This window comes from Polypterus senegalus, chromosome 2 (genome assembly GCF_016835505.1).
Source record: "Polypterus senegalus isolate Bchr_013 chromosome 2, ASM1683550v1, whole genome shotgun sequence".
Taxonomy (NCBI): Eukaryota; Metazoa; Chordata; class Cladistia; order Polypteriformes; family Polypteridae; genus Polypterus; species Polypterus senegalus.
Genome location: NC_053155.1, coordinates 90,110,918 through 90,135,693, shown reverse-complemented (window position 1 = coordinate 90,135,693; position 24,776 = coordinate 90,110,918).

The window sequence follows — 24,776 nt, the reverse complement described above, 5'->3', positions numbered from 1 at the left end:
ATAGATTATGTACTAATATATAGGCAAATATTTAATATGACTTAAATAACTAGCAAATGGCTCTTACAACTATAGTACCTTTTCGCACAAACTGTAAATATTACTTGTGAATTATACTCTTCATATGTTATGGACTATGATGGGAATCACCCTCAAGTTCTGTTTTTTACTCTTTATTTTTGGATTTCTCTGCTTTTTGCATAAATGTTTCTGCTATTTATTTAGAAATTATTGTCTTTTGGTTCCCCATGTTAGTTTTGTTTATTTGTTTATTGATGTAGTTAATTATCTTATTTATTAATTAATTAATTTATTGTTTGCTATATTTTGGGCCGAGACCACTGATTACTTAATTGTTCAGAGATATTGCCGTTAGGTCATTATATTAACCACTTCTTGGTACTGCCTAGACACAACAGCATACTTTGTGTGGAACATCTTTGACTTTTCTGTGAAAGTATTAGGTCTTTTGACAGTTTTGTTTGGTTTGTGCTTGATTCATTGACTCTTGCTTTGTTTTTGACCTTGCTTTTAGATTGTCAGTCAGTCAGTCATTATCCAACCCGCTATATCCTAACGCAGGGTCACGGGGATCTGTTGGAGCCAATCCCAGCCAGCACAGGGTGCAAGGCAAGAACAAACCCCGGGCAGGGCGCCAGCCCACTGCAGGGCACACATACACACACCCACACACCAAGCACACACTAGGGAAACTGAAGCACCCATGTTAGTTTTTCTTTCTTGATTATTAAAAATAATTTAGAATTTGGCGGCATGGTGGTGCAGTGGGTAGCGCTGCTGCCTCGCAGTAAGGAGACCTGGGTTCACTTCCAGGGTCCTCCCTACGTGGAGTTTGCATGTTCCCCTGCAGTCCAAAGACATGCAGGTTAGGTGCACTGGCAATCCTAAATTGTGCTTGGTGTGTGTGTGCATGCCCTGCAATGGGCTGGTGCCCTGCCTAGGGTTTGTTCCTGCTTTGTGCCCTGTGCTGGCTGGGATTGGCTCCAGCAGACCCCTGTGACCCTTTGTTAGGATATAGAAGCTTGGAAAATGACTGACTGACTGATATTAGCATTTCAATGTATTATTTAGAATTTAGTATCTTTTTTTAATTGTTTGTATTGTGAGCAATAGTAGAAAAGATTTGAAATGAGGACCGGATGATCAAGTATTAAGCCACAAAACATATCAAGATCACAATCAGAAAATAAGAGAATTCTTTTTTCAAGCCAAAACAAAATTCATAGTCAAAGAAATGAAGAAAGTTCGAATCGGGGTTGCCAGGTTCTGCAAAAATTTCCAACCCTTTTAAAACTCAAAACTCTCCTAATGGCACTAGATGCCAGCTAAGTCAATGTCATATTTAAATTTTGACTAATGTTATAGTTGGCGAGGGATGCAGGGGTATAGAGCATACGGTCTGGGATGTTGTATTTTTGAAAATTGCCTACACATCTTGTAAACATGGTTCTAATAGTAGAAAATCTATAACTCAATCAAACATAAATTCTTACAGGGACAATTTGTTAAACTCAGAAGTAATCAACTCAAAAAGGTTTTTCAAAAAAGGATTCAAAATATTATTAAAAAAAATATTAACAATTATAAAAACAGTTGGCTCCATCCAACCATCCATTTTCTAACCCACTGAATCCGAATACAGGGTCACGGGGGTCTGCTGGAGCCAATCCCAGCCAACACAGGGCACTCACCAATCCTGGGCAGGGTGCCAACCCACCACAGGACACACACCAGGGCCAATTTAGAATCACCAATCCACCTAACCTGCATGTCTTTGGATTGTGGGAGGAAACCCACGCAGACACGGGGAGAACATGCAAACTCCACGCAGGGAGGACCCGGGAAGCGAACCCGGGTCTCCTAACTGCGAGGCAGCAGCGCTACCACTGCACCACCGTGTCGCCCACAGTTGGCTCTTCTATGTTTAAAGTTTAACTTTTATTTTTTCTCAATAATTCAATTGATTTAATAATTAAAATCTTGTCTGACAGGTTTTTGATTGTTTTCCTCACCATCTTCAGAGATTCATTTAAAATTGTTATGTGATGGTGATGTGCTTGCATATATGACGAGTTATAAGACAAAGGTTGCTCATTTAGACTTTAATTTAGACATTTCTACATGACTGAACAAGAATTAATAATGATTACGTAGAGCAGAAGCCTGTTATCATTTAGTTGGACAAACAAAAAATGGAGGAAAAATTATTATTTTTATTTTAAGCCATCTGAATTGTGTTAAGGATCTTGTGCTTGACCAAGTCGTAGGCTGAAGGTTTAACAATCACATCCAAAATCATACTCAGAAGCAACAAGCACAAATAAAATCAGAAAACAAATTTCTGAAAATAGGAGAAAGCAGTTCCAGTTTAGTCTGAAACTGTCTGAATGGTACTAGTGTCATCAGAAGGCAATAGCCATCACTCATTTGCAAAAAAAACAGTGCACAAAAAAGAAAATCAACACAGCAAATTCAGAGAGGCTGCAGACCAAAGGAACAAAGAGCCAGACATGAGGACCACAGACACCTAGCATGGGGAATCAGCCCGACTGCACTGACAATGTGAAACATGGCTCTGGGCAACACAGGGCCGTGATGAGCATGTGGTGACTTGTATTTGTCACAGAAAAACAATACGCTCAACAGAATGAGACTTCTGCTGTTCAGATTCAACAAACTGTGGCAGAGAAAGTGGGTGGTCATCAAGAAACAAAAGGCACAAATAAGGGGCACTCACAGAGACCCAGAGAGAGAGAAAAACTGGTCAACTTGCCTGGACAGGAACTGCTAACCAGAAGCAAAATTCTGCACTATTTATTTGTTCATGCCAGACCTTTCGGTCTCTCATACTAAAATATAATAAAAACAAACAAGCACTTCTTTCATGTTTTGCTCCTGGCATAGTAAGCAGACTATTAGAAGACCTAAGGTTACAACAAGGAATGTAATGGGACAGATACTCCAAAATATAACAGAGAGAGCAAGATTATTTAGAGCTTTATAAACCACTAGCTGTGCTACCCATCTAAAAAGGCTTGAAGTCGAAGTAATCAACGTAGACCTCAGTGTTAACATTTACAGTGCACTGTACCATGCATATGTCTCTGTTATATGCCATTTGGTATGGGATTCGTAAAAGCTGTATTAATGTGTGTGATGCGTCATCCATTGGAATGACAGATGCAATGCATTTTATTACTACAAACGTAAGTGATACACCATCTTTTGGAATGTCACTGACACAGTAACTGGATGGACACACAGACAGACACACAGAGAACTAACGTTTTATTAAGGTGGGTTAATTGAAGTTTAAAATCAAGGACACAAGTAACAAATGCAAGATGCAATGTTAAGATTTTCTTTTTCTGGTTAGGATTCTTGCTGCCACATTCACAACTAACTGCAGCCGATTGAAGTCTTTCTTACATAGTCCTGCAAGGAGTACAGTACAATGCAGTAATCTACTTTGATAAAAAAAAAAAAACATGAAATAATTTCTCAGATCTTATATTTGCAGTGTTCCTTAAATGAAAAAATGCAGTCCTAAAAATCTGGTAAATATGTGTATAGGTCCAGAATAACACCTAAATTATTTACTTCCACCTTGACTTATAATTCTCAGGGATCTGTTTTTTTTAAGCCCTTACTGTTTCCATTTTTGCCAACAATTAACATTTTTGTTTTTTCCTTATTTAGTTTGAGAAAATTAATACTCATCCATTCAGAAAAAACAAGTGAGACATTGGAGTAAAGAACCCAGACCAGACAAACAGGCAAGATCCAATCTGAAGGTTGAAATGAAGTCCTTAATGTGCAAACCAGATAAATAACATCAAATAAAGATGAACATTTCAAAAGACAGACAGAAGAGCATTACAATTTTATCGATATAAGTTAAATAGAAGGATTAAATGTTGCAGTTGGGATCCAAATCTGTGCAAAATATGTAAAATCATGATCTCTCTAAAACAAAATGTACTGAAAAAAAATTCTACTCCAAATGAACAGGCTTGTAGGATTTTACCGTGCTAGTAATTGTTCTGTTTAATTTTGAATGATTGATTAGGTTTCAAATTCTTTTGACACACAGGCAGATATTCACACACATCACTCTTAAATTGTGTTCAGGGTGGCCCAAACAATCTGATGAGAGCTCAAGTCAAAATATGAACTCAATCACATTAATAAACACACGCACAACACACTGGTTTTAGCCTGAAAAAAGCTCAACGCCCTGAAATCAACAGGAATTAACACCAACTACCCAAAATGACCTTACAATGACTACTGTAATATCTGATTGATAAACAATAATAGCAAGATTATCTTGTTTAAAGCAAACACTGCTTGATTCATTTTAGAAGAGATATCAAACTGTCACACAAATGATGAGGCTTGAAGAGAAATTGCTTTAAATACGTAGCATGCTGAGAAGAATTTAGACTGCACAATTAGTACAGATGTCCTGTACAGTAAGTAGGCAAACACAGTTAAAAAAGAAATGGTTTATGGGTAAAATGTTTTGTAAATTATTGACTACCTTTCAAAAGAAAATGAGTCTCCAAAGACATATATATTAGGTTAGTTTTAATGCTAAAAGAAGTGTTAAAGTTTCCCCTTCATATTAAATGTAATCTAAAGCTTTGTTTTTATGCAGTTAATGAATTAGTTACTGACATTTTGTCCTGGTAAAGTATTTTATTTTATTAACTCCTCACTTATATAAATGTTATGGTAATTTGGCCCATAACTGAACTGAATTATCAGAAATTAGTTCTTGAGCTTCATGGCTCAGTATGTTACATTTTCAGGCTGAGGGTTCACAAATGCAGGACCGAAGCACAGGTTTATAGACGTGCACACAACTTGCATGTCTCCCCAACACTGGTTACAGTAAAGTAATACCGACAGAGTTAATAACAACAGTACAATATCCAAGTATAACTGAGTACACGTGTGCTCTGTAATGGACTGATATCCTGACTAGCATATCTTTCTTATTGTAGGAATTACAAAATTTCCATAACACTGTAATGGAAAAACTAGTTTTGTAAAATGGACATGTGGTATGTTTAATTGAACTGACTGTTCTGAATGCGCTCAAAATAATAGACCGACCAGCATTATAATTATGATATCCATCTTTTCAGATTGGACAATGGACACAAGTTTCTTTATGTTCCTTTTCTTGGTCTGACTTTTTATTTCAGATGTGGTTTACTGTTTCACAAAAAGGTGGCACGGTGTGGCCTTATGGATTTGGCATACTGGGTTTAAATCTCGAACTTGGCCTTGTCTTTGTTGCGTTTACATGTATTCTGTATGTCTGTGGAGTTTATTATCTAAGAACTCCTGTTCTACACTACTACATCTCAAAAACGTTTGTGTTTATTGGCAATTCTAAATAGGCCAGGTGTAAATATGATTCTAGTTGTGTGTGTAAAATAATGGCTATGGTGCTCTGGTGCTTCTTCCAGAGTTGATTCCTGCTTTTCGTCTGATACAGTTAGGATAAACGTCAATCTTCAAGGATGCTTGCATGAGAATATTATGTTTTACATTCACAAAAAAGCATAGGAGGAAAGTCAATCAATCCCTTGCCATACCTGCCTGATACTCTGCTGAAGCCACAATGACATTGCAAGAACCCTCTCATGTCCATACCACTACAATATTTCCTATTTGACAACACACAAAAAAAGAAGAAAAACCTTTGAATTTGTCAAAGATAAAAGAGCAGTCACAGTGTGGCATTACAAAAACATTGCTGTAGGTATAAAGAAGCCCAAGTAACGATGCTTGACACTATTCTGGTGAAAAATTTGTTGGCCAAATAAATTTATAAACAGGGTTATCTCTGTAACTTTAATTACTGTTATTCTATATAAACATCTATGTGTCTGTTTGTCTGTCTGGCCCGGAAGTGTGAGGCTACAGCATTAAGCTCAAAGAGCCGGCAAGGCGGCCGCAAGTTAACAAATTGGAAGAAGAAAGGAGCTAAAGGAAGGTGACTCCATCGCCAAAGTGAAACCGCTGAGGAAAGACAAACGAGAGAGAAACTCATCTAGCCGCTTATAGACAAGATGGGCAAGCACGTCCGCAAAATGAAACCACTGCTCAAAAAAAAAAAACCTAAAGAAACATTTTAAAAACACATCAGATCTCAATTGGAAAAAAATCCTGCAGAATATCTATACTGATATGGATTGGGTAATGTGTTAGTAATGAAAAGGATGCCACATCATTTGATGGAAATGAAAATTATCAACCTACAGAGGGCTGAATTCAAAGACCCCCCGAAAATTAAAGTGAAAAAATAATGCAGCAGGCTAGTCCATTTTTCTGAAATTTCATTGCAGCAACTCCAAATTGTACTCAGTAGTTTGTATGGCCCCCACGTGTTTGTATGCAGCCCTGACAACGTCAGGACATGCTCCTAATGAGACGACGGATGGTGTCCTGGGGATCTCCTTCCAGATCTGGAACAGGTCATCACTGAGCTCCTGGACAGTCTGAGGTGCAACATGGCGGCATCGGATGGACCGACACATAATGTCCCAGGGGTGTTCTATTAGATTTAAGTCAAGTGAGCGTGGGGGCCAGTCAATGGTATCAATTCCTTCATCCTCCAGGAACTGCCTGCATACTCTCGCCACATGAGGCTGAGCAATGTCGTGCAACAGGAGGAACCCAGGACCTACTGCACCAGCATAGGTTCTGACAATGTGCCCAAGGATTTCATCCTGATACCTAATGGCAGTCAAGGTGCCATTGTCTAGCCTGTAGAGGTATGTGCGTCCCTCCGTGGATGGCACCCCAGACCATCACTGACCCACCACCAAACCGGTCATGCTGAATGATGTTACAGGCAGCATAATGTTCTCCATGGCTTCTCCAGACCCTTTCACGTCTGTCACATGTGCTCAGGGTGAATCTGCTCTCATCTGTGAAAAGTACAGGGTCCCTGTGGTGGACCTGCCAATTCTGGTTTTTAATAGCAAATGCCAATTTAGCTCCATGTTGCCCCTCATGAAGTCTGTTTCTGATTTTTTGGTCAGACAGTCACACCAGTGGCATGCTGGAGGTCATTTTTTTGAGCTCTGGCAGTGCTTATCCTGTTCCTCCTTTCCTAAAGGAGCAGATACTGGTCCTGCTGATGAGTTAAGGACCTTCTACAGCCCTGTCTAGCTCTCCTAGAGTAACTGCCTGTCTCCTAGAATCTCCTCCATGCCCTTGAGACTGTGCTGGGAGACACAGCAAACATTCTGGCAATGACACGTATTGATGTGCCATCCTGGAGTAGTTGGACTACCAGTGCAACCTCTGTAGGGTCCAGGTACCGCCTCATTCTACCAGTAGTGACACTGACCATAGCCAAATACAAAACTAGTGAAAAAACAGTCAGAAAAGATGAGGAAGGAAAAATGTCAGTGGCCTCCACCTGTTAAACCATTCCTGTTTTGGGGGTTGTCTCATTATTGCCCCTCTATAGCACCCATTGATAATTTTAATATCCCAGAAGTTTCATTGACTTGATGCTATATTCTTTTTAAAAAGTGGTCCTTTAATTTTTTTTCAGCAGTATATATATATATATATATATATATATATATATATATATATATATATATATATATATATATATATACTAATAAAAGGCAAAGCCCTCACTGACTCACTGACTCACTGACTGACTCATCACTAATTCTCCAAGTTCCCGTGTAGGTAAAAGGCTGAAATTTGGCAGGCTCATTCCTTACAGCTTCCTTACAAAAGTTGGGCAGGTTTCATTTCGAAATTCTATGCGTAATGGTCATAACTGGAAGCTATTTTTCTCCATTTACTGTAATTGAGTTGAGCTTGAAACCCGTGGGGGCGGAGTTTCGTGTGACATCATCACGCCTCCCACGTAATCACGTGAACTGACTGTCAACGCAGTACACAGAAAACTAGGAAGAGCTCCAAAAAGCGCTGAAGAAAACATGCGTTATATAATTGAGAAGGCAGCGAAACAATAAGAAGCGAGCGAGTGACATATACAACCATATTCATGAGTGCTGCTACTTCGGAAACAAAGCACGGTGTAAATCTAAAGTTTAAATTAAGTTCATAGACAGGCTGCCCACAAGTTACAAGTTTAAAGAGAGGACGCAGGATATAAATGAGAGTTTTGATCACTTTGTAACTAAGTTAAAATTGCACATGAAGGGCTGTGCTTACGCAAATTCCAAGAGACTGTGTTTGTGGGGGATTGACAGTTAAGGCGGGTGGGAGAGTCACGTCATCATCTCCCCTCCTATTCACCTCATTTCGCTCTTAGCAGAGCTACGCAGCTAACGCAGTGTTACGGAAGCAAGTTTGTGACGCTGCCACCAAATACTCACAGCAAAAATCCACAAGTTAATACACACGCTGTCTCTACAGTTTCTCCACGGTGCCAAGGTGCCTTTGTCAAGCCTGTAGCGGTCTGTGTGACCCTCCATTTATATGCCTCCCCAGACAATCATTAACCCACCACCAAACTGCTCATGCTGAAGGATGTTACAGGCAGCATTATGTTCTCCATGGCTTCTCCAGACCCTTTCACTTCTGTCACATGCTCAGGGTGAACCTGCTCTCATCTGTAAAAAGCACAGGGCACCAGTGGTGCATCTGCCAATTCTGGTATTCTATGGCGAAGGCCAATCGAGCTGCAAGCTGTTGGGCAGTGAGCTCAGGGCCCATTAGAGGACATGGGGCCCTTGGGTCACCCTCATGAAGTCTTTCTGGTTGTTTGGTCAGAGACATTCACACCAGTGGCCTGCTGGAGGTCATTTTGTAGGGCTCTGGCAGTGCTCATCCTGTTCCTCCTTGCCCAAAGGAGCAGATACTGGTCCTGCTGATGGGTTATGGACCTTCTATGGCCCTCTCCAGCTCTCCTAGAGTAACTGCTTGTCTCCTAGAATCTCCTCCATGCCCTTGAGACTGTGCAGGAGACACAGCAAACCTTCTGGCAATGACACGTATTGATGTGCCATCCTGGAGAAGTTGGACTACCTGTGCAACCTCTGTAGGGTCCAGGTATCGCCTCATGCTACTAGTAGTGACACTGACTGTAGCCAAATGCAAAACTAGTGAAGAAACAGTCAGAAAAGATGAGGAGGGAAAAATGTCAGTGGCCTCCACCTGTTAAACCATTCCTGTTTTGGGGTCATCTCATTGTTGCCCCTCTAGTGCATCTGTTGTTAATTTCATTAACACCACAGCAGCTGAAACTGATTAACAACCCCCTGTGCTACTTAACTGACCAAATCAATATCCCAGAAGTTTCATTGACTTGATGCTATACTCTGATTAAAAAGTGTTCCTTTAATTCTTTTGAGCAGTATATATATATATATATATATATATATATATATATATATATATATATATATATATATATATATATACACTCAGCAAAAAAAGGAATGTCCCTTTTTCAGGACTGTGTATTTCAATAATAATGTTTTAGAAATCCAAATAACTTTACAGATCTTCATTGTAAAGGGTTTAAACAATGTTTTCCATGCATGTTCAATTAACCATAATCAATTAATTAACATGCACCTGTGGAATGGTCGTTAAGACCTTAACAGCTTACAGAAAGTAGGCATTTAAGGTCACAGTTCTAAAACGCAGGACACTAAAGAGACTTGTCTACCGACTGTGAAAAACACCCAAAGAAAGATGCCCAGGGTCCCTGCTCATCTGCGTGAACATGCATTAGGCATGCTGCAGGGAGGCATGAGGACTGCTGATGTGGCTAGGGCAATAAATTGCCATGTCCGCACTGTGAGACGCCTAAGACAGCGCTACAGGGAGACAGGAAGGACAGCTGATCATCCTCACAGTGGAAGACCACGTGTAACAACACCTGCACAGGATCGGTACATCAGAATATCACACCTGCGTGACAGGTACAGGATGGCCACAACAACTGCCCGAGTCACACCAGGAACACACAATCCCTTCATCAGTGCTCAGACTGTCTGCAATAGGCCGAGAGAGGCTGGACTGAGGGCTTGTAGGCCTGTTGTAAGGCAGGTCCTTACCAGACATCATCAGCAACAACGCTGCCTATGGGCACAAACCCACCTTCGCTGGACCAGACAGGAGTGGCAAAAAGTGCTCTTCACTGATGAGTCACGGTTTTGTCTCACCAGGGGTGATGGACGGATTCGTGTTTATCGTCGAAGGAATTGAGCACGTCTGGGACCTGTTGGATCGCAGGGTGAGGGCTAGGGCCATTCCCCCCAGAAATGTCCAGGAACTTGCAGGTGCCTTGGTGATAGAGTGGGGTAACATCTCACAGCAAGAACTGACAAATCTGGTCCAGTCCATGAGGAGGAGATGCACTGCAGTACTTCAAGCAGCTGGTGGCCACACCAGATACTGACTGGTACTTTTGATTTTGAGCCTCCCTTCATTCAGGGACACATTGTGAAACATTTTTAGTTTATGTCTTATGGTGTTGACTCTTTTAGTGTTCATACAAATATTTACACATTAAGTTTACTAAAAGTATAAACAGTTGAAAGTCAGAGGACGTTTCTTTTTTTGCTAGTATATGTGTAGTAGTGGGACAAGTTCCCTGGTGCCTTTGGCACTCAACCCCCAGTTGTGTAGATGGGGCTGAACACACCCCAAGGAGATGCGGTCGCTCCTCAGAAACCCCCTCTTAAATGATGATACAATGGGAAACAAATACAGTTTTTTTTAACCTCCTCTTTGCTTGATCAGCTGCTGGCTTTCTGCTGCTGCCGTGCCGCATGATCTGCATGTCGCATGGTGCTTCGAACATTTAAAAACCTGTACAGCAGCTGTCCTACTCTTTGTCTTTTATTTCCGGCCCTGGGCATGGCTAAATCTCTTGGTTAAGTCTCGTTTCGTGGGACGTGAGTTCTTGATATTTTTTTAGTTTAGAATTTAAAAATGGAATAATAATCTGAAAATCTAACATCACATCAAAGTTCAATAAATTCTGAAAAGGAAGATACCAAACATATATACAAAGGTTATAAAATAAGCTCAATTTAAAACATGACAAAAAATGTGACATAAAACATTTTTGCTCAAAATCATTGCACTTTTAGGTTTTGGATTTTATATATATAGAGTAGATATATACATATATATATTTTAATAGAAAAATAAATAACTGCAACTTCAGTACTTGTTTTGAGAGATTGTTTAGGTGCAAGAAACTAAATGTTTCAAAAACAGCACACAATACTTTCAAAAAGTGGGACACCTTGTTATAAAATGATGGAACTTTGCCATGCTGTAGGATATGATATCTAAACTTGGCACAATGATAGCTGACATATTGCATCACAAAAAAAAATTTGATTCCAAAGTTGTACATCAGAGAATGTCTTGGTTATGTACAGTAAGATCCAGTTTTGTGGAAAGAGTATATTTTTAGGCCTTTATTGTCTGGAGTGCTGAATAGATTACAGTATAAAACACCAGGAACAACTATGCATTTTAATTTTAAAATAGTCAGTCAGTCAGTCATTGTCCAAAAATATTTATACAACAAGCTTACGTTCAGACAGAATTTCATGTGGCAAATGCATATATACTGTACCATGTTTGTGAAGAAGTAAATTTAACTTGAAGCACCTCAAACTTATCTTTTAATGTGCATTTTCACAAGGACATGATTCGAAGTAAAAACTAAATACAAAATCAAAATTCTTCTCATTTGTCAAACTGGCTGTAGAGCCAGTATTTTGTACTATTTTTTAATTATTTGCTCTTGCTTCAGGATTTAATTCTCATGACATTATGCACTTATAGCATTATTTAATGCACTGAATATCACTTGTGCCAGTTTTAATACTATTTAAGAATAAGCTGGATTCTGTGCTAATTTTAATTCATCATAAAAAACAATTTCATTTCTATTCAGTTCTTAGTAAATCCACTGCACCATAACACTCTTTTCCCAATAAATCCATAGTACTGTATATCCATTTATATAATCTTTTCAGAGACATTATTTCTTCATTGTGTGTAACCAATGTACAATATATTCACAATTTTCAAAAATAATTTCTACTCTAAATGTTTACACAAGCTTTAATGCAAACGTCCTTATTTTATTATGAGCTTGTGTGAAGTTTTTGAGACCACAGAGCGGGATTTTGAGTATCACCATGTTACGAAAGTGGGGAACTTAGCAGGGCCACAAGATTCAGATATCTACTGTCTTTGAATAAAAAAGGGATTGATAAAGTAGAGAAGAAGAATGAGGATTCCAAAAGAATTAGCATGCTGGTAATGTAGTACCACAAAAATTAAAGGTACAGTCTGAACTTTTAAAAATGTTGCTTTCATAGAGATGAAAAAGAGATTAGAGCAACACTATCTACTACACATGACCCTAATGGTAGTTTTAAATGAGATGGGAGCTGTATGGTGGTATAGACCTTTTCACATTTAGCTATAGCTTGTTGGATGATTTGTGTTAATTAATTTAAATAATGACAATTTAAAATCTATAAAGAAAATTATAAGCTGCTTGTTTGTTCACCAATCAAACAAAAACAGCTAAACAGAAATGTAGTAGTATGCAACTGTCTATAATGAATTAATTGAGCTGCTAAGAATAAGCAAGTACTATTGATACAAGCAGTTCAATATCAGTAAATTGCCATGAATCAATGGGTTTTAATAAATAAATAAATAATAAATAATAAATAAAGGAAAAATCTTCATTAATACATTACATTTCATATCATGAAACTAGAATATTAAATAGTGTTTCTTTTCAGACTATAAGTACAGCATATTCTTCTTAACTAATTTGGATAACAATTTAAGTACCTCCCTGGATTATAGATTTTTATCTAAGAGTATTTCTTTTTGTCTCATCGTATGGATTGTTTAGCCATGTTGAAGTTCAACGATTTAGTATTCCATTGTTTATTTTCATCTAGACCTCTTTCTAAGAAATATACTTATCCAAAAAGAGTGTACAGTGTTGTCAAATCCTTAAGGCTTTGGCTTAAGGCCTTAACACTTTTTAGCAAGTGTCGAGTTTGCAAAATCACATTCAAAACGAAGCTTAGCTAAACTGTCTGCAAAAGGATACTTGGCTGTTTTACTCACCACTACCAATTATTTTGTGATGTTAATGTATATTATAGAAAATTTATTTTTAAAAATGGTATGGATGGATATTGCACATAAACAACTGTCACACACGCGCGCTTGGGAGGCAGTTGAAGGACTTAACTGAGGGTAAGACGCGGAGTCAGGGGTTGACAAAGTGCACTAATGTCTCTTCTCCATCTCCTACAGATCGCCAGAAGGGAAGCCCAGCTAAAACACTTCCAGCTCCCGCACTCCCTTCCTGACCACGCCTCCCTGCTGACCTCACTTCCGCCCCATCCCTCATGGACCCTGTTACTGTTGTTGCTGTTGACAATACATGGGGTGGATCCCCAAACCTTACATTTTGGAGAAGCCAATGTTATTATACACCTTGTTAGCACAATATAGCACAAAACAGCACGACTGAGAAAGGAGTAGGTACCATTTACTGTTTTCTGATGGTAGGCATTTTTTCAACTAATTTTCATGATGAGGCAGTTATAATTTTAGACTTTCACGCCGATACAGTGTCCTGATTTGTAGCATTTTTTTTTAAATCAGCATTGAATGAATCAACTTTGAATTATCTTTTTAACATTATCAAACACTGCCACTGATGCTGTCTCCTGTAATAATACAGAGACCTGCAGCTATGTCTGTATACTCCAATCCACCTCAGCTCTCCTACTGTAGATGCTTTCTGCCTCTATGCTTTCAATTGTTCAATTGTTGTTGTTTTTTAATGAGGGATTGAATATGTATTTGTAAGACAACACTAAACCAGGAAATACAAAAAAGTAGCATGGTTCCAACAAAACAAGGACTTACCACAATTATGGAATGCAATCATGCAGAAATAGAACAAATTGTCAACTCCAAAGAGTAGAGAGATTGATAGTTATCGGAAGTATAGCATAGATGACAAATGGGACATTAGTATTTCAGTCAGCAGTGATAAAATTGCCAACATTTAAAAAAATACATTATTTTTGCTTTTTTACCTAAACCCATTATACAGCAGCATCTCAGCAGCACCAGGTACTAAAGCTGCTTTGGCTTGTCTGTTATACTTTTTTCCCATGAGGACCGATTTCTATAATTTTAGAACCTGGTGAACAGTAGTTAAAATTATTTCACTAAGTCCCAATTTACTTCAGAGATAATTTTAAAGTCCTGCTGCTCGCAGAACTTAAAACTGTCCTACACTTCAGGCCATACATTATAATCTTAATGGACAGGCCTTCCTAATATTCCAGAATAATCTGCGTGCCAATATTAGAAAACCTCCATTATCCTCAGTCATTATTTTAGCATATTTTTGGTAGAGATGCAGCTCAGGTTGTTCATAGTATTTTCTTATACTAGTTTTAACTATGAGTAATTTTTTCTTTCTCTTTTCCTGTCCTTGGTGGTACTTATTCTGCATTAAAAAATGGATGCAGTATCGTCGAAAAATTACAGTACAACACATTTTATTTTTGTATAGCCCACAATGGGCTTTAACAGGCCTAGCCTTTTAACAGTGCCCCCAAAGCCTTGACTCTCTAAGAAGACAAGGAAAAACTCCCCAAAAAAATGGAAGAAACTTTGGGAAAGGCAGTTCAAAGAGAGACCCCTTTCCATGTAGGTTGGGCGTGCAGTGGGTGTCAAAAAGAAGGGGGTCAAAATTGGTCTGCTTTCAGAAGCCTTCTGTTCAAATGAAATGGTTGTCATTTGCCTGCTGGTTGATTCTTTTTTTAAGATCTGGCTGACTTAGGCACTTTGAAATCTGGACTTAAAATCACCCTAAGTGTATTTTTGTATATACTGCATGACATTTCTCTGTTTTTGGTTTAAAGATTATGCTTGCATTATGGGTAAATTTCATTTTTTATATTTCCAATTATTGTATGGTGAATTAACTATAAAAGTGGAGGTTTAGTTCAGAATAAACTGAACATTTTTAGAAACTGAAAAAGACAATTATTAGTAAGCTCTATTAGTTTGCAAAGTCAAATAATTTTTCATGACTGTAAAAACTCAAATTTACAGCTCCTGATTGTGTTTATTTGTTTCTAAATGTTTATTTGCCATATGCTGTTTCAAAATTTTGACAGCCTATGATAAAGTGTACGTTTATATCAACCATTCAGAATTAAAATTGATTAATCAGAACCATGAAAAGGCAGAATGTCAGCAAATGTTTCATCTTCTCTTGGGTGTTATCCTCTTGGTGATTCCATTCTAAATAGGTGACCATGATATCTCAATTTGTTAGATAATTCTGTATCCAGCCTTGCCTTGTGATAAATGTCTGCAAGAACACATTTTGAATTTTAAAGTATGGCTGGATTAAGTAACAGATAAACAAAAAAGAACATCTTTTAATCCATAGGATTTTTTTATGTTTTATGAACTTCAATGTATTACTATATTTAGTTAACTGGCCAGCTTAATAGGTTTGACATGAGTGATTTTCAGTGTATGTGTGTTCATCAGCATGCTCTGTGATGGGCTGGATGGCTTCCAATTGGCATAAGCATTGGCCAGTTGGATTAAATAATCAGATAACAAAATAAGATGGGTGGATGGATGATATAGTATGTTGGGTCCATAAATTTGCTCTTTTAGGCAATATCTCAGCATGAAGCTGGGCTGGAGATGTGATTAAAAGTTTCATTGTGTTTTTCCTCTGTTGTTCTAGTGTTTACAAACTGGTGGTAAATGACTTGAGAAGAACACAAATGAAAACTTTAACAGACAAAAGTTCTTCTTAACTCATTTCTTATGGTATGGAAACCAGGGGTGCTCTGGCTGCCCAACCCCGACACAGACAGGCAGAGATTTGATTTCCAACATAGCACATGTTTATATATGTGGGGTTAGCACTTTTCCCTCCTTCCCGACAGCACAGTACAGTACTGTACTGATGTACTAAGCATAATACACTGTTCTTTCTTTCTTTCTTTCTTTCCCTAGTTCTTCCACCTCCACTCCTCTTCCAGCAAGCTTTGTCCTTCTTCCTCCGGACTCTGGCTCCCTGAAAGGAGTGAGGCGGCTCCTTTTATTCAGCTCCTGGGTGTGTTTCAGGTGGCTCATCAGCGTTACTTGGAATCACTCCCAAGTGTGATAGAGGTTCAATGTAAAGCTCTGCAGATCTCCCTGTAATAAACTCCAACTCCCAGCATGCCCTGCAGGAATCTATGGTACCACAGCCACCCTGGAGAGCTGCCCAGCATCCCGGGGAAGGTAGTGCCCTATGGATGCTCTCTCCCCTAGTCTTTCCATCCTGCTGGTGTCCCGGCCAGGTAATGCCTGTGGCTGCCTGTCACAATGGTTACATCACTTTGAGGTTCAACCCTTCTAAGGTAGGCTAAGTAGAAAACAATGGACTTGATTATTCATGGCTGTTCAGATAGACAGGAGGTGTTTTTTCATCACTCTGTTACACTCTTTTAACACACATTTGGCATGTGGTAGTAGAGCTAATGCATATTGATGTGTGTGTGCTTGCATATATTTATTGTGACCACCAGAGGGTGCACAGCTCCCCAAACACCCATCACAACAGAGAAAGGACACAAGTGCAGCAACACACATGTTTTTATTTCCAAGTAGGAAACGCTCTTCACCTGTTCCCAGCACCAATGAACAGTACAACACTGTAATAAGCACACAGCACTTCTCCATCTCTCTCTCTCTCTCAATCCTTCTGCCTCCACTCCCCCTGGCAAAATTTTTCTTCTTTCTCTCAACTCTGGCTTTCCAAATGGAGTGAGGTGGCCCCAGTTATAGAGCACCCGGAGAGAGGAGGGCTCAGCCATTCACCATGCGCCCCCTGTCGATGGCCATGGGCACTGAGAGTGTTGAGGTTCCATGATCCAACCCTGTGGCATCACCATCATCCAGGGGGGCTGCCCTCTATCATCCCAATAATATTCATTGTCACACACGTGCGAGTTGGAGGCAGTCAAAGAGCCTAAAGGTAAGTGAAATCTCGCGAGACAAGGGACTACCTAGTGGTACTTACCTGAATCTCTTTCTAACTGCAGAAAACTGGAAGAAAAATAAACCTCTCCATTTCCGGCTCCAAAATGGCCATCATGATGTCACGTCCAGTTCCATGATCCATTACTTCTGTCTACTCCTGATGACATTGGTTCCGTGTTCCTGCCTCCAATCGTCACTTCCGGCCAACCATTTCCTCATACGTTCTGTTATAAAAACGCCATCTTGTCTACAGTAAACATTCATCCGGTACTGAAAAGTCATTTTGAATCGCTTCCTTTATTTCAATTGTCTGGACGACAATATATGGGGACAATCCCCAAACCTTTTTTCTAGTTTTGAAGACTCTTTATTTTCACACCATCCATCCATTATCCAACCGGCTATATCCTAACTATAGGGTCACGGGGGTCTGCTGGAGCCAATCCTAGCCAACACAGGGTGCAAAGCAGGAAACAAACCCCAGGCAGGGCACACACACACACTAAGCACAATTTAGGATCGCCAATGCACCTAACCTGCATGTCTTTGGACTGTGGGAGGAAACCCACGCAGCCACGGGGAGAAAATGCAAACTCTACACAGGGAGGACCTGGGAAGTGAACCCGGGTCTCCTAACTGCGAGGCAGCAGTGCTACCCACTGCACCACCCTCCCAACGATATAATAATAGTAATAAAAATTAATGAACAATAGTTAATGATAATAAATAATACAAACAAATGTGAACCTAAAGAATTACATACACATCCAGTACCGAATTTATATACTATATTTAAACATTTTGAGAAATAAAATTTTATTTAAAGATTTCAAATTACACATTTCACAATGCCTTGCCACATGTCAGTATGTGGTAGTAGTTTCATTTCCTTTACTTAAAAATACGGATATCGATTCAGGGGAGTGTGAGGGACTGGGGTTTATGATAGTCCTGGAGCAATACTAAATAAAAGTAGCGAAGGTAAAAACACTCTCTTTTGTTTTTTTTCACTTCATATTTCTGTAAGAAGAATCAACATCATTGCACATATGTGCAAAATACATTTACTTTGAATGGAAATAAAACCAAAATAAGTCTCTAGTACCTCCATATTGTGGTGGCACGGTGGTGCAGTGGTAGTGCTGCTGCCTCACAGTAAGGAGACCTGGAGTCACTTCCTGAGTCCTCCCTGCGTGGAGTTTGCATGTTCTCCCCGTGTCTGCGTGGGTTTCTCCACCAGTGCTCCGGTTTCCTACCACAGTCCAAAGACATGCAGGTTAGGTGCATTGGCAATCCTAAATTGTCCCTAGTGTGTGCTTGGTGTGTGGGTGTGTGTACCCTGCTGTAGGCTGGCGCTCTGCCACGGGTTTGTTCCTGCCTTGCACCCTGTGCTGGCTGGGATTGACTCCAGCAGACCCCTGTGTTAGGATATAGCGAGTTGGAAAATGACTGACTGACTGACCTCCATATTTAACTTGCCAGTTCTACGAAACAGGAGAGTAATGTTTATCCCTACCCATTATTCCAGTTTGCAGTATCTTTGCTAATTTATGCAAAGAACGCAACATAACCACCCAAGTAACACACAGTGTCAGTTTTTAGGCAAGACAGCAGTTACAGAGAATTTTTATTAGTGTGCCAGGTGCAAAAGTGGAGGTATAGCAGTGTTTTCCAACTGATTTTCTGTGCTGGCACACTTTTTGTAACCCACAAAATCCCAAAGCATACAACAATTCTACCAACCACAAAAGGATTAAATCTATACACTTGCTAAACTGTCCAAAGGGGTGAGACTATCAGAGACGCTAGCAAAATAAAAAGCAGCTTTGAGGTTGGCATTCGCAGACACAGCACTTAGAGGGCACTTTGGATGCATTTTCCCAAAATGTTTTGTCCCTTTTCAGCTCATACAGGTGGTCCTATATAGCACACCTGGGTAGCTCTCATTGTGCACCAGTTGAAAAACACTTGTTTAGAGTATACTTATAAAGTCGTTGATGGTAATGAACAATTGAGGATGGCATTTGCTGACTTTTAACACAAGTTTTAATGTATGTCCATTGAAGAGATGCTTATTTCAATGAAGTCAGTCTTTAGGAGTGCATTCAAAGTCCACAGTTGTTTCGAATGTTTAAATTTACTTTGACACGTCTTTGTCTCATATGCTGTGACAATTTGAGAATTATTACATTGGCCTCATTTTCTTATTGCCTTCTTTCTAACTTGCCTTTTAGGAAGCTATTCAGATTCAGGATGTACTCGCTCAAGTAGTATTTTGTTGAAAGGTCAGGTTTAAGGTTATTGTTTAAACTATGCCATTAAATTTTGAAAAAGTCCTTATATTATACATTAATTTTGTGATTCAGTGTATATTTACTTCAAGATTTATGTACAAAGTATTTATTTCATGATTCAATGTTTTAGTGTTAGATTAATTGAATGCAGTTATGTGATACATTAATTTTCTTAATCGATTCCCAGTCCTAATATATAAATAATAAGAATATATATATATATATGTGTGTGTGTGTGTGTGTGTGTGTGTGTGTGTGTGCGTGTGTGTGTGTGTGTGTATGTGTGTGTGTATGTGCCCTGCGGTGGGCTGGCGCCCTGCCCTGGGTTTGTTTCCTGCCTTGCACCCTGTGTTAGCTAGGATTGGCTCCAGCAGACCCCCGTGACCCTGTAGTTAGGATATAGTGGGTTGGATAATGGATGGATGGTTGAATAAGGCTATCTTGATACTGGTCTACAGTTACTGAATAGCACAGGTATCTTACTTACCTTTATATATAAAAATACTAGCAAAATACCCGCGCTTCGCAGCGGAGAAGTAGTGTGTTAAAGAAGTTATGAAAAAGAAAAGGAAACATTTTAAAAGTAACGTAACATGATTGTCAAAGTAATTGTTTTGTCACTGTTATGAGTGTTGTTGTCATATATATATATATATACACACACACACACACACAGACACTCACACATATAAACATATATACATATACATATACATATATACATATAAACATATCTACATATACACATATCTACACATACACATATCTATACATACACATATCTATATATATATACACATCTACATATATATACATATATACACATATCAACATACAGTATAAACACACATATACATATATACATACACACACACATATACATATATACATACATACAGTGGTGTGAAAAACTGTTTGCCCCCTTCCTGATTTCTTATTCTTTTGCATGTTTGTCACACAAAATGTTTCTGATCATCAAACACATTTAACCATTAGTCAAATATAACACAAGTAAACACAAAATGCAGTTTTTACATGATGGCTTTTATTATTTAGGGAGAAAAGAAAAATCCAAACCTACATGGCCCTGTGTGAAAAAGTAATTGCCCCCTTGTTAAAAAATAACCTAACTGTGGTGTATCACACCTGAGTTCAATTTCCGTAGCCACCCCCAGGCCTGATTACTGCCACACCTGTTTCAATCAAGAAATCACTTAAATAGGAGCTGCCTGACACAGAGAAGTAGACCAAAAGCACCTCAAAAGCTAGACATCATGCCAAGATCCAAAGAAATTCAGGAACAAATGAGAACAGAAGTAATTGAGATCTATCAGTCTGGTTATAAAGCCATTTCTAAAGCTTTGGGACTCCAGCGAACCACAGTGAGAGCCATTATCCACAAATGGCAAAAACATGGAACAGTGGTGAACCTTCCCAGGAGTGGCCGGCCGACCAAAATTACCCCAAGAGCGCAGAGACGACTCATCCGAGAGGTCACAAAAGACCCCAGGACAACGTCTAAAGAACTGCAGGCCTCACTTGCCTCAATTAAGGTCAGTGTTCACGACTCCACCATTAGAAAGAGACTGGGCAAAAACGGCCTGCATGGCAGATTTCCAAGACGCAAACCACTGTTAAGCACAAAGAACATTAGGGCTCGTCTCAATTTTGCTAAGAAACATCTCAATGATTGCCAAGATTTTAAAAAGTTGAACTTTTTAGAAGGCAAATGTCCCATTACATCTGGCGTAAAAGGAACACAGCATTTCAGAAAAAGAACATCATACCAACAGTAAAATATGGTGGTGGTAGTGTGATGGTCTGGGGTTGTTTTGCTGCTTCAGGACCTGGAAGGCTTGCTGTGAGAGATGGAACCATGAATTCTACTGTCTACCAAAAAATCCTGAAGGAGAATGTCCAGCCATCTGTTCGTCAACTCAAGCTGAAGCGATCTTGGGTGCTGCAACAGGACAATGACCCAAAACACACCAGCAAATCCACCTCTGAATGGCTGAAGAAAAACAAAATGAAAACTTTGGAGTGGCCTAGTCAAAGTCCTGACCTGAATCCAATTGAGATGCTATGGCATGACCTTAAAAAGGCGGTTCATGCTAGAAAACCCTCAAATAAAGCTGAATTACAACAATTCTGCAAAGAGGAGTGGGCCAAAATTCCTCCAGAGTGCTGTAAAAGACTCATTGCAAGTTATCGCAAACGCTTGATTGCAGTTATTGCTGCTAAGGGTGGCCCAACCAGTTATTAGGTTCAGGGGGCAATTACTTTTTCACAGGGCCATGTAGGTTTGGATTTTTTTCTCCCTAAATAATAAAAACCATCATTTAAAAACTGCATTTTGTGTTTACTTGTGTTATATTTGACTAATGGTTAAATGTGTTTGATGATCAGAAAAATTTTGTGTGACAAACATGCAAAAGAATAAGAAATCAGGAAGGGGGCAAATAGTTTTTCACACCACTGTATATATATCCACATATATATATACACATATATACAGTATACATATCTACATATATATATACTGTATATACATTGTCAGGGATATACCCGCCGGGCGCCAGGAGGGACCGGAAAAGGGTCAGAGCCCTGCCTGGATCACGTGGGTTCGCCTTCCGGGTTGTTTTGGGGGCCACGGGTCAAGGGTATGGAAGCCCTTCCCTGTAGGGGCCCGTGGTCACCGCCAGGAGGGGCCCCAATTCCTTGGGACTTGTTTCCCCAGCACTCCTGCCACACCAGGAAGTGTATATAGAGCAGCCGGGAGGACAGCCGGCACTTCCGCCACACTTGGGCGTCCAGAAGAGGATTGCCGGGAACACCTGGGGCTCATCCGGTCCTCTATAAAGGGGCATTCGACAAGCAGGAACACTAAACTGGGTCTGTGTGACCATTGGACTGGGTCTTTGTGACCAATTAGTTGTAAATATTGTAGTAAATAAACGTTTGGTGGTTTGAGAAACAACATGTCCGCCTGTCTGTGCCGGGTGCCGCTCACAAGTCGGCAGGATGCTCCGCCTGTTTCACGGCCCGGTGCAGCAGGGGACCCCACCCACGTACGCTGGGTACTGTACAATGAGTGCAGCGGTCTCCAACGAAGCGCCGTTGCTGGGCGCCGGGGCGGCATGGCGCCATAGTTTCAGACAGGGGCTTCCCGGATCCACGCAGTGGCAGGCGATGCCGGTCTGCGGGCTCCGGCAGCACAGCGGCAGCCGCGAGGGCTCCAAAGCTGCCGGCAAGCACGTCGCCGCCGCAGAAGGGGAGCCAAGATGGCCGCGACCAGAAGTCCCTCCCCTGACAGGCTTGGGCGGTGTGTCTTGTGTACCCGCCGATTGCAGAGAGGCGGGACCAACGAATGTCCATCACGGGCAGGGGAAGACCCGATGGGCGGAGGAAAAGGCCCACAGGAAGTGGCAGTCTTTGCCGGCTGCTTTGGCGGAGCTGGGGTTGTCCCTTCAGCCCACAGAGCAGCGTGTGTTACAGATGCAAGGTGCTGGAACTGGAGAGGAAGGCGCCGCGGCGCTGAGAACGTTCAAAACAACGGACGGCCTGACGCTGGAATCTCCAGCCGGAGAGGTACAGCGCGGTGAGTACAGCCGACTGTTGAAAAGGCTGTGATGTTAACGATCAGTTCTAAGCAGCCCTCCGACAGGAGTGCGGCGCCGCGGGCTTATAAGTCCGAGGGCGCTGAATGGACACGGGCTGCTAAGTGCCCGGGTCCTAGCGCCCTCCGCCCGAGTTGGCTGCGGTCTTGCGCGCACTATAGGGACGCAGAGCGGGACAGAGCGCTTTTATTCCATAAGGAGTCTCAAACCGTTTTTGGGTGCCGATTCCTCCGATATTAATACAAAGTCACGAAAGGGAGGATTAAGCGGCTGGGTGCTGCCTCCTCCAACACGAGGGCGTAAAGGTCCCTGAGGCCGGCGGAGAGCAGGCGGTGCCGGCTCCATCATCGGAACATGGAGGCCAGGCAAGTGCGGGGTGTTTGGAGGGAGAACGCTGCCCGTGCATGGCACGAGCTGGGTGCTTTGGCAGCGTTCTGCCCCTGTATTCTCTTTTGTAGGGACGGACCCCGGCGAGCTGAAGGAACCTCTTCAGGTGGAACAGCCCTCTGATGTCGGGCCGTCTGCGGAATGATCTCTCTGCTGGTGCGCAGGTGCGCTTGGAGGAGCCTATGGCTCGGAACAAAGGCGTGGAGGTCTCGGAGGGGGTGCCGAGAGGAGGCCCGGGGTGCCGGTAAAGGGGAGCACAACCTGTGCGAGGCACAGGGATACCATGGGTTGGTGCTCAGATTGTGTCTCCGCCCCTGTCCCTGCTAGGAGTGCGGGCCGGACCCTGGCTATCTGTTACGGGTCGCTCTTACCCACGGAGGTCTCTGGCTGTGGGGCACTGTCAGGGATGCCAGGGGCCATGACCCGTCAGAGCCCTGTGGATCAGTTCCTTCCGGGTTGCTTTGGGGCCAGCAGGGTCCCTTCCCTGTAGGGGCCCGTGGTCACCGCCAGGAGGCGCCCCAATGCCTTGGGATGACCCACAGGAAGTGCTGGGGAAGATACAGAGCAGCCGGGAGGACAGCGGCACTGAGGGCGTGGCCATTGCCGGGAACACCTGGGGCTCATCCGGGTCCTCTATAAAGGGCCGTCTCCCTTCATTCGAATGGAGTCAAGCAGGACGAAGCTCAGGAGGAGAGTAGTTGTGGCCATGACTGTTTGGGGTTTGTTTGTGCACTAAACTGTGTCTGTGTGACCATTGGACTGGGTCTTTGTGACCAATTAGTTGTAAATATTGTAGTAAATAAACAGAAACAACATGTCCGCCTGTCTGTGCCGGGTGCTCACAATACATACTGTATATAGCAAAATCCCGCTTTTGCTTTTAAATTTTTATTAAGAAGAAAAGAAAACCTTTTAAAATGAGGGTGTTAAGGATCTCTTTGTATACCACGTTGTCAGTTCACTCCGGTTGTAATATAAAGCTTGAGATTACTTTTGAGAATGCAACATATAGTTTTATCCAGGAGGAAAGCAGGCAACCTTTTGTAGGGTGTGTCCCTGAGACTTATTAATTTTCATGAGCCGTACTGAAATTTGAGGCATTTTAATTGAAATGGGAGATCAGAGGGTATAACGGTGATGCCAGGAATACATTCAGAGTGTGGCGCTCTGCTGTTTTTTGTGTAGCTGCCTTCACACAGCCTCTCCGCTGCTTTATAAACAAACGCCATATAAGGCCATCGTTTCTCCTTGCTTCGCGGTTCTGTACTGTTTTATTGTTCGTTTATTACGATTCTTATAGTTATTGTGTAGCTATTCGAGACTTACTTTACTGTTCAGGTACCCATTTCCTTTATTTAATCCG